This window comes from Mycetomoellerius zeteki, unplaced genomic scaffold, assembly GCF_001594055.1.
Source record: "Mycetomoellerius zeteki isolate Tzet28-1 unplaced genomic scaffold, Tzet1.0 scaffold220, whole genome shotgun sequence".
Lineage (NCBI taxonomy): Eukaryota > Metazoa > Arthropoda > Insecta > Hymenoptera > Formicidae > Mycetomoellerius > Mycetomoellerius zeteki.
The window spans coordinates 487735-499846 of NW_017257173.1; the positions used below are offsets into that span (position 1 = coordinate 487735).

The following is a 12112-nucleotide window of genomic DNA, read 5'->3' on the forward strand; positions in this document are numbered from 1 at the left end:
CGCAGAAACGTATGAGTTACCGGCATTTGTTGAATGAGGATTAAAAAGACGTATATATACAGTTGATCATAATTACGCTATCCGCAAATGAGATCAAATTCAGTGTACTTTTCAAGCATTTCTAAATTTACCCAGCAAACTAAAATGCACACGTATGCGCGTAAAAAGTAATTGAAAATCAGACCAATATGTGAGATTGTTATTTCTAGCGGGGGCTTAATAATATCTGTCTGAACATGAGGCCTTTATGAGATTAAAAATAGCTTCTGCGGCGCGGAGAGAGTAGTTTAAAGGTTATCAAATAAAATAAGAGTAAAGTATAAGTCGAAAAGATAGTTTATCGTAAACTTCCGGATCCTTGATATTCAAAGTGAGAAAATTAGCGGAAGATATTTTATATCTAAGAATAGTATTCTGAACAATAAGGATAAAGTTTCTTTTCATAAAATACGTATCGCATAAATAAAATTTCGAGCAACTTATGAACAAAACAGAGAATAGTAATATATACATGTGAGAACAATTGGAGTAAGAACAATTCAGAGATTCAGAGAATAGTTTCAAGAAATTGCGTGTCTGACAAATAATATCCATCACACGAATGCGGGATTATATAAAGAAACTTAACGTCTGTTCTCATCCATCATCCAGTCCGAAAACGCAAAACGACGAAAAGACGTAACTCCGTCGCATAATCGAACGGCAATCGGCCATTTCCTGAGACAAACGAACTCTAAAAAAAACCGTCGTCGACATATGCGACTCTTTTTTCTTCGGCTCGCTTGTTCCCAGGGTCGGAAGTCGCGTACACAAATTATCGATTTATTATCCGGCGATACTGCTCTTCAACGGGCACAGCTCTTTCACGTTTCTCTGGCGATGCTTCTGCGAGCTTGCCTGAGATTGAAAAATTATCGTGCGTACTCTTGTCATCTCATAAAATTACTTTGCCGAGATTATAACTAAGATTTTAACTGATTTAAGATTCGATTGCTTAAAAACATTAAATTATTGTTCAAATGTTGAAAACCTTAAAATTATCGTATGTTTTTATAGCGGATTCTTCGATTAAGAATATATATATCATATCTCAAAGTATTACCAAAAGCATAAAATAAATTTTATAGATGGTTCTATTATTATGTTTAAAAATTTGAGCACGATTTTTTCTTGTTTAGAAGTTATTTAGATTTTTGTTTGCTTTAATTCTTATGTAAAATCACGTTAATCCTCACCATACGGAATGTCAAATAAATATTCTATGAAAATTTCAATGAGATATCGCAACCATTAAAACGACTACTCTCCTCATCCTCTTTACCATGCTAGTCGATTAAAACATCACACGGTAAGACGTTTATAATACAGACGCGATGCACTTCACGACAGATTATGCAAACAGCGAACAGTGAAGATAATCGCTGAACGAGTGAATGGGAAAGTACTCGGCGTATTAAAGGGAATAAATTATTCAGGATAGACGCGGGTAAGGTTGAAAGACTTGAAGGTAAATTTTACTTGCTCCTCATCGAAGATAATGGATTTTCGAGATACGTTTGGAATTTTACCCAGGAGCCACTGAGAGAGAAATTGGCACGTGTGATACGTCGTGCTGACAAGTCACGAAATCCATATCGTTTGGAACGAACGCGCGAAATTTTCCAACGAGAAACAAACTGCGCCGACGAAAACTCTTGCGATCAAACTGAGATTTTAAAAATAAACGAATTTTGACAAATCTAATGATATGTAAGAGTCAGGCATTTTTCTACGCTTGTAAAACAGTACAATAAACTTTACGGGACTTGAAAAAATAATAATTAGATTCTTATAGCAAATCAATGTAATATTTTAACGCAGTTCCCCTTGTATGATCTCTGTATTTTTTACGTATAAATCATTACATTGTTAGAAAAGCAGCACAACTCAAAATTGATAACTTTTCATTAGAGCATTTTTTTAGGTTCTTTCTGAATTGAAACGAAATTCTTAATTAAGATAGTGAATGCATAACTTCACTTTCTTTCCATGTTATACTTTAAATTATAATGTATTTCTTAAAATTATATCATTTGTTTTCAAAATTCGGATAATGCAATCCTACATTGTTAAATCTATAGTGTCAAATTTAACTTAACGTGAGTCGCCACTGCTCCTACTCAATCAAATCGTTATTTTATATTAAAACAATGGTTATATTTGACACTATATAATATCAAATTAACACGATATAATGTCAAATTTAATTATCGTATTAGTAAAAAATAATGATATATTTAGTAGGAGCAGTGGCGATTCACACTAAGTTAAATTTGACACTATAGATTTAACAGTGTAACATAGAGCTATGTAAACATTCCTTATCAGAGTGAGTGAATTTTTTTATATAAACAATGTGTTAACAAATATATCGTTTTTCTACAACAAGATATTAACCTTTGGAGAGAGAGGAAGAGAGAGAGAGAGAGAGAGAGAAATTGATTTCCTTTCAAAAATGCTAATTTTATATTTGTATCACTTTTCTATCAACGCGGTAAAATTTAGTTCCGTACAACGTTATTTTTAATATTTATCGTTAGATAAAAATACGTATGTAAAAGTCGCTATTCTCAGCGAAAGCTGTGCACAGCACTTAATGAAAGTGTTAAAACTGCTGGTGAAAGTCAGAAATTAAAATCTTACGAGAGTCGACGATCCCGATCCTTCAATATGCATGAGTATTTCTCTCTTCGTGTTTCGTTAAGAAACATATAAGAATAGTATTCAATAATGCAGACGCGAGTTTGTTTCGAAGCAACAGTAGTGAATTCGCCGTAAAATCGACCGACCACCGCATAATCGCGCTTTAACGTGGCAGAGTGCAATTAACCCTTTGTATGCTACTCGTGATATCTCGCGTTGGAACATCAACCGTCTCTTTACGTCACTTCTTTCGTGTTATAGACTATGTCATTGCGCTGCGGGATGCTATTGTAGAATAATGTAAATGTATCGCTCTCAATCGACTTCTCATTTGCAAAACTTGTTGTCAGATCGCACATATTTCATCTTTACCTCATTTCATTACTTATCGTATCTATATTTTTATTTTATGATGGAATATAGAAATATTTAAATATGTTAAACAAATTAATATTGCCTGTATGTACGATTAAAATTTATCCTATATTATAGTAGCTCTCTCTCTATTTGGAAAATATTTGTTTTGAGATATTTACTTTTACTGCGATTAAAATTAAGATTTTTATACAATATTAAAATCTGCATTCCAAAAATATAGGTGTGGATTTCACACTATGGGTTCAATATAATTCTCATCGTATCGATGTTGATATAAACCAATGTGATGTTTATATAATTTTCACTGTGTTACTATTGATATAAATATCAACGTGATATGGATTTAATATCATGAATATAGATTTAATATTCTGATTTTAAAAAAAAATAAAACAAGGCTCAAATAGACAAAAATCGAACTGAAATCAAGGGATACGAGTCTAACTGGATGTTTAAGAATTGTATTTTGTTTAAAATTTAGGAATAAACATCTAATTAGTCTTATAGCTCTTCATTTATCAATTTATAATTCTTTAATGATTTAATACTATTTTAATATTGTATTAAATCATTTAAATCAGAATGTTAAATTATTAATACCACAACCATGGTACTAAATCTACACATTGGTATTTATATTAACAACAACACAGTGAGAATTATATATCTAAACACCGGCATCGTGTTAAATTCTTACCCATATTTCTTAGAATATAGAGATTAGTAATTATTGTATGATATCATATATATGAATTTATTCAATTTACAAATGTAATAACAAAATATGGAAACATCATGTCGTGATTTGTTATTACTGCTCTTTGATTTGCAGAGAATGTCAGCTAGTACAGAGACCATAATACGGTACAACATAAGAGAAACTCGCGACAAACAACAGTAAGTTTAAAAATAACCGACAAAATCCTATCATTCCTATCATTCCTATCCATATGGGAAATTGCATAACGCAAAATCCGTGAGAGAAAAGTAATATCGCTGCTCAGTTCCATCGTAACGCGATCTCTCCCAATGATATCACACGCACGACAGTTTTTAATTAAGAACGGGGACGAAACAAAAACACACTCATGTCGCTGCTTACTGCGTGACTATCATGCAGAGACAGTAGCAATGAAACGAAAGCTCATTCGTATTCTCAGATTATCAAGAAGGTCCGTCGAGGTTTTCTCAATTAGAACGACGAAAAACAAGTCACTGCTGCGACTTTCTTTTTAAACGGAATTTCCTTTTCTTTAATCTTTGGTAACGAAGAACTTTTGTGTTAGACTGGAACGTTTCTGTACTTCTCAATCAACGAAACCAATAATCAATCCTTCGAAATCCTCGCTTCTTTCCTTCATGTTTATTCTTCTTAACGAGGGAGTGCATTTTGATCCCCTCCGCGCAATGCGCTATTACGTGATTGTCCTACCAAAGGTCCTTTCATTCGGCGTTTCCATCGAACGCATGCATCACTAGCGGATCCACAGGGAACCATGTAGCCTCCCTTGGAGTCTCCTTTTTTAAAAATATTTATGCAAAATGTTATATATATTTTTACTATTTCTGCAATACTTATAATCACAACTTTTATTCCAAAAATATCTTTTAATTTAATTAATTCTTAGATATAAAAACGTATATTTTATTATATTATTCTTCTTTTGTGTTAATAATTTTAATAAAACATTTTTTGAATTATACCTTTAAATAATATTTTTTCGATGTAATGCCAATAATAATTATTTTCATATTTGACTTAAAAAAATCGCTTGCGGCTGATCCCCTCTTGACAAATCCCCTCTTGACAAATTCCTGAATCTGCTAATGGCGTGCATCATGAAGAGTCGCTGTCAGAAACATACGACAATGTCTAAAGTCAAACTCAACGGAAATCCAATTGCAGTTCCAGATCGCATAGTGTGATTTATAATGTGCGTCTCAATGGTGGGAATCGTAATACTGAAATTTGTCAAGAGGATTGAATCCCGCGGCGATGTTGCAATCTCGTGCAGGATGCACACGCGAAATACGCGACGTATACCATAAACAACAGTAAACAATTATCGTCGAGACCATGATAAACTTTACGGATGAGGAAACAATTGCGAACGGTAACAGGCGGCTTTTTACGAATGGATTGTTAGAAACACAATGTCGGGATGTTTGCGACAGCTGGGTCGCCGCTGGGTGTGCCGTTAGTTAATAAATCGACGCAATAATTACTCTTAATAATTACTCTCGCGAGAAAGGACGACGCGCAATTGTTGGAGCATATTACAACACGTCATGAGCTAAAACATTACGAAGGGACTTTATGCGACGAGTACAAAATTTATTAACGTAATGACGATTTTTTAATTTTTTTTTTCAAATATTTTAATACAAAATATTACATGTCATTTTATTATGGAATGGAAAATATTTGTAAGGTATATATGCAGAACATTACGTGTGAAATCAAGTTCTGATTTTCCTAGGCGAGCCTTGGGGCTTAAGTACGATTACAGAAATTCGCAGAAAGAAAATGTAGATAATAATCGGTTTCGCGTTCGCAGCGGCGCGGTTATTTCCATACGATTTGCAAGAGGCGTGATATCACAGCGCAGCAGAAGCTTCCGAGTCGGTCGGTCGTTATCGCGAGCGAGCAAGCCACGAGAAAGAAAAAAGAGAAAGAGAGAGAGAGAGAGAGAAGAGAGGGAAGTACCGTTTTTAATATTATGTTAATTTTATTCAAGCCGACACGCCCCGTCTCTCATTGGTCGCGGTGCTTTTTCATTCTTCCGAGTGGAAAGGAGAGAAATCGTGACTTTGTGCTGGCAAGACTGCCTATCCATCGATAAGAGAAGACAGCCCTCTGTGTGTGCACATTGGTAAGCGACCCTTTGCACTCCTCGCGACATTAACTTCGACCCTGGAATTTCCATCAGGGACCATGAACGTTCTTTTCTGGGACGAGAGAAGGAAGCTCGTGTCCGCGAAATTCGTTTAAAATTCGCTTAATTTTAAATTCCTTGCGTGCGAAGAGATCGATACTTGGACGTTATACGCCGCAGAGTGCGATAATAATTATGATAATGATAGTTGTGTTTCTCGTTTTAGTGCTGCAGAAGGTAATTTTTTAATCGCAATTTTTTTTCAGATGACGATTAGAAACGCGGAGTGAATAATATTTTATTAACTCCACGCGCGTCGGATATGCTATAAAGTTTTTCAACTTTTATTACGTGTCAGTTTCACTACCATATATCGAAAAATAAAAGTCTATGTAATAAAATTTACGCGTGATTTATGATTTATAAGCGTGATTCGTAATTTATAATGATCAAAAAGGGGTTTCACTTCGCGTGAACCTATTTACTCGCCCACACACTCTTATATTATGTGCACTTATCGCATTAAGTATTTATAAGACATGGCGTATTATAGCATTTCAAGATTAAACATCCTCATTCACACGCTACCCTCGCGTCGCTTCGTAAAGAACTCTACAAAACTTCAGAACAGGATTATCTCCTGTAACCAGGATGCCGATACTTTTCGCGAAAAAAAAGGAGGATACACTTTGTAAAACGAAGGCGAGAGAACTCTCGCATCTTGAACGGTCACGGGTTGGCGATTTTGCGGTTATCGATCTCGCTTTTGCGGTGTGTTCACCTCCCGACGCCGTTAAAACAACCGTACCAACACATATATATATATACATGTACACACGTAGACACATCCACGAAAATATTCCCTTAGGTATACATTCAAGAGAAGAGTCTCCCTTTCTCCCTCTTTCCTCGCAGCTTCCTCGAAGAATCACAGACGTGGCGCGTCGGCCGGACGTGAGAATTTCTAATCCGAAGTCTAGTTTTCCCATAAACTACAAACTGAGAGATCTTATTCGTATACCCCCATATAACATCGGACGAGTTTGCAGTCACCTAAGATTCTGCAATCGCAGAAGTCAGCTGAACCTCGATAACTCGCGAACTTTCCCGTTACACGATTGCAAAACTTTCTCTTTATACAACTCCCGAGGATTCAGATATTCAATAAGGGACCTTCTCTATTCGTGCCACTACTTGTTCGCATGTCGTTCCATTATATAAAATGGAAAGATGTACTGGTAGATAATCCATGTTAATTTTAGTTAGACCGTTAGACTGTTATCCGTGACGTATCGCATTTTTACAGTAAGAACGTTCGAACAGTCTCGCGGCGAATTTGATATGTCTGCGGGACAATCTCATGTCACGTTTTCTGTGGAAGAAAAATCGGTTGCCCTTAATCTTGTTTAAATTTTAAAGACAAACGGAGCTAAAAATTTCAAATGCACACGCACTTTCTCGTCTCAAAGAGTTAAATTTTCATGCTGACATTTGCTTTTTCCGACAGTCTCCTCCGATTCCGCAGATATCAATAACGTGTCAGAATGGCTTTCATGTCGAAATGTCAGACGGAAAAAGTTGTTTCAGACGATATAAATATACACAAACGGATGTAGTACTAAAATAAACGCGTGAAAAGTGATTTTTCCCGAGCGCGGATTTCCCCGAGGGTTGAGCTAATGATTGAGCTCGACTACTAGTCCAGTTACATCGTTGAATAAAATGGATGACGATCTCGCGCTTGTTTGCGAAACCGTTGTGATTCCCGCATTATAAATATATAATGCGGTAAATATACACTATAAAAGTACATGAGAAAACAAATAAATCCATTTAAAACAGAACATAAATTATAAATCAACTTATACGTTGCTAAAATCTCATATCGAAAACAACATCGATTGCAGTTTACATAATTTTTTAATGAAATTCAATCTTTTAGTACGCACGTTTCTCTCACTATTGAGTCATATAATCGTCATATAATTACATCTTTTATTAAAGATAAACAGAATACCAATTGATTATAATATAAATTAATAAAATCAGAGTTTTGAACAAATTCTTCATCATAAAATTTCGTAACTTCTTTCTGATTTACAGAAAAAAATTTCCTGATTTGGAAACCGTCAAATATTTTGTTGAGAAACCAATTTAACATTACAGTGTAAATTACTATTAATGTTACACTGCTTAATTTAATTATTAAAGTATTCCAAAAACTGCGTAAGTGTGATGTACACATATTAAGCTTCTTTAAAGCCAAAAATTGAAATTCTCTAGAAAACTTTCCCTTAGCAAAATTCCCTAATTTCCCTGATCGTTTCTAATTTTCCGAATATTTCCTTGATTTCTCTGATTTTATGATAATCACGAAAATGTTATTTTGAATGTAAATAAATAATCCCATAAATTTCATTATTTTTAGGTATTCAAAGCTCGTATTCACAACATAATAGATACAAATGGCCGGATATTCAAAAAGGACATCTCATTATTTTACAAAAGAAACAGGATCAATATCTCTTTTTAGAAAAAAGAAGCGCGCATTACGTTTGTGCTACGTTTGGAATAAAATTATCCAGTTTAACGAATCAGACGATTTATTTTGTACTGCAGTAATAGTCATGCTCGATTGTTATTGCCACTATCAATACGGAACGCACATAATTAACGTTTAATTGAATCAGCACGATTTTACAACAGTGTCGCTATTTCCACGAAATTGATCGCCGCGTTAACGATCAGTTGAGTTTGATCACTCGCGCGACGCGATAAAACATAAAACGGAATTAACGACTACGCGGTCGGCGGAACCTGTTTATGAAAAAGAATGAGCAAAGATATAATCGCATTTCGGTCGATACGCGGATACTGAAAGGAAAGAATCCGACGAGAAATTTTCGCGTCGCTGAAATCTCCAGTTAAATAATATCGAAAGAGTAACAAGCCAGTTTAACGGCAAGCCTTAGTTTAAATTCCTGGATTAAACAGTATCGTTAGATTCCATCTTGCGCTACAAAAATGCTTTTTATTATATGTGCATATACTTATATATGTGTGTGTGTGTGTGTGTGTGTGTGTGTGTGTGTGTGTGTGTGTGTGTGTGTGTGTGTGTGTGTGTGTGTGTGTGTGTGTGTGTGTGTATATACATATTTTGCGTATGCAAAATGCAGCTCTGTGAGAAATTCTCTCCAGTAAAGATAGAAAATTGATGATGGATAGAGAATTTTAAAATGGCCAAAGCTGAGAAAATAAAATAGTCGAGTCTTATAATACATATTTTTAGATTCCTAATCTTTCTCGCAATTTCATTAAGATGAGAATTAGCAACTCGATGTTATTTGTAAAAGTGCGAGAAGCAATTAAGACCGTTTGAATTAAAAAATCTTTAATTTTCTTCTTATATATCGCCACTTACTTCAACCCTGCTCGGTTTGCATATATAATTGAAAAACGATATAATCTTTCTGCGATATACGAGTATAAACCGCGAGAGTTAATATCGATAAACTGCAGATTTTAACATGGTACCTCGGCAAATTTACGCTTAGCGATTTACTCCCGATCTTTACGTGCATTTGAAAATCATCGAGCTTTCTATACAACATATCGTTGTAATTTGTCAGTGTCGATCCGGGTCGTTCTAACAGTTCGATAGCTCATTCGCAGGGCAATTTGCTTGACTGAACAGCGATGCTTCGAATTCTCAAGTTTAATTGGATAGCAAAGGACATCGGCATTCACGATAATCCGTCTTCGCGATCTGCGATTTAGCTTGCACACAACTTCGATATTTACTTGTTTCTCGCTTTTTCACACTAATAAATGTATACTCTTCCAAAACTTTTATCATATTACATGATGATAAAAAAATCATGTTTTTATTTTTAGTTGATACTCGCAAAATATATTCTAAAAAAATATCTGTAAATTTTGAGAAGACAGAAAAAGAGTAAAAAATATAAAATAAAAAAATAATTCTACAAAAAAGTCTCCATCTCATTAAGCTAAATATGAAAATATTTAATATGTTTTTGGCACATTTACAATATTATAAATTTATAGAGTTGTTTTATATTAAATTCTCGTATTTAGCTTAATGAGATGAAAAATTTTTATAAAATTATATTTATTTTATATATTTTGCTCCCTTTCTTTCTACTCAAAATATATAAATGTCTTTTTATAAAATTAATTATGTTTAATTATGCGTTGTAATATATTTAAACGCGATCATTATTCAATGTCCAATCAATTCACAATTTTGTAATCCTCCGGAGAGTCAAGGTACAATTAAACAATCGCATTTATCCGCTTAATGATCGCAATGACGAGATTGTGTATTAATAGGTACATATCGCTCAGTCCCTGTCATTTAGCCACAAATAACGCTTGATACGATTCAACTCACGCTCTTTAAATAAGGCTCTTCAGCTTTTACATATTACTCCCTAAAGCAACTTTGCGGCGTAAGCCGCTTTGCTTGAATAAATTTTAGCAAACTCGCGAAGTTTTAGGGAAAGTCTGGAGGTGATCATTCTTCAAATTATACGCTCCGATAACGAGAATGGGTTATGGTCTCATCGTACATCGTCATTAACTTCTCGTTATTAACTTTTCATCACTGAAGCTCAGATCGTTTAAGGAGATACTCATGTCAGTGTATTAAAATTCATTGTGCTTTACGAAAAAAAGAAACGACAATTACGAGTGTCTTTAAAGCAAACGGCTATTATCATTTAATAGTACGAAATCTTTCTCTCAACATACTTCACTGATTTTTTATTCACTATTTCTTAAATTTACGTCACTTCTTAAATGTTCGATATTACTCTCGAATCACGCATTAGTCCTAAAATACAATAAGTGTATAGTAAAGGTGCTATTTCATTTATGTATTTTTGTCGTATGACAAATGTGTCATGACAGAGTAAAGCTCTAGATATACCAAAGTAGCGCAAAAGTCCTCCATTTTGGACTTATTAACCGTACCATATACCAATAATACTGAGCGCTTATTAAACTACTGATAATTAGGTTGCAACTGACGGTCAAAATAGCCAATAGGAAAGTTGTCGACATTTCGGCTCAGATCAAAGGATTGTACTAGTAGAGCTTTATAGGACAGAGAAGTCCCGGATTTTTCTGTCCTATAGATAACCAATCAATTGAAAAATTTATCCCTAAGCCTTAAATACATTAGTGATTGTGCGATTGTGATTAGCGATTACTTTTCGATCAGAGCAAAGCAATAGGTGACTGCTTTGTTCTGATCGGTTAAAAAGTAATTACCGTCAATCGCAATCGCGCAATCGCTATTGTGATTACGGTTTTAAACTTTAATAAATTAACCAAGTAGTAGATTATATATTTATAGTTGATTATACTTCTAACATGATTGTGATTGATTAATTCAAAGTTTAAAGCTTATTATATATCTATTGTGTTTCAAGATTTAATCAACAACAATAGTAACGGCAGCAGATCAGTTCCGATCTTCTAAGCGAGATCTTGATTTCGCAAATCGACATCCGTTTCCTTGCGACTTCTGTCTCAAGTTTTGATTGCTTCTAATGCAACTTCTAGTATGAAGATTTCTCCCGACATTCGGATTCAATTACCTACGCGAGCGTAGCCCACGCCCGTTGTAACTCATGCTGGTGTGTCACGCAACTCGCGAAATACTCGTCCCACTGTGGAATTGCTCGTAACAAGAGCATAAACCGTACAGAAGAGATTTTATCGTTACCATTGTCGCGCATAAATCATTCTACGAATGCCAACATACATCCCTGCAGCGCCCAAACATGAAAACAGTTCTGTCGTAGCAGCTTCGAGAATGAACGCATAATAGAAAACACAATATGCCAATAAAAAAATATAAATTGAATTCGATATATGAATCCCGAACTTTATAAATAAAACTAAATGAAATTAAAATTCTGTTGTGCTGTAAATTACACTGAAAAAAAAAAGATTGGCTACTGCAGCAAATTAGATGGTAAAATATGGCATAGCATTTTTAATTGGTTGCAGCAGTCAATTTTTGGTTGTGTTAATCTATCGAAATCCTATACTGACATTGCAGATAGGCTAATGCAACCAAAAATTGGCTGCTGCAGCCAATTAAAAATGCTATGCCATATTTTACCATCTAATTTGCTGCAGCAGCC

At 34.5% G+C, this 12112-nt stretch overlaps 1 protein-coding gene across 2 annotated transcripts in view; it reads right to left on the reverse strand.

The window, feature by feature from the left end:
* Window positions 1-12112, reverse strand: part of LOC108722864 (cationic amino acid transporter 2) — a 96606-nt gene that overhangs the window by 53238 nt on the left and 31256 nt on the right. The gene's annotated exons all lie outside the window — the stretch shown is intronic.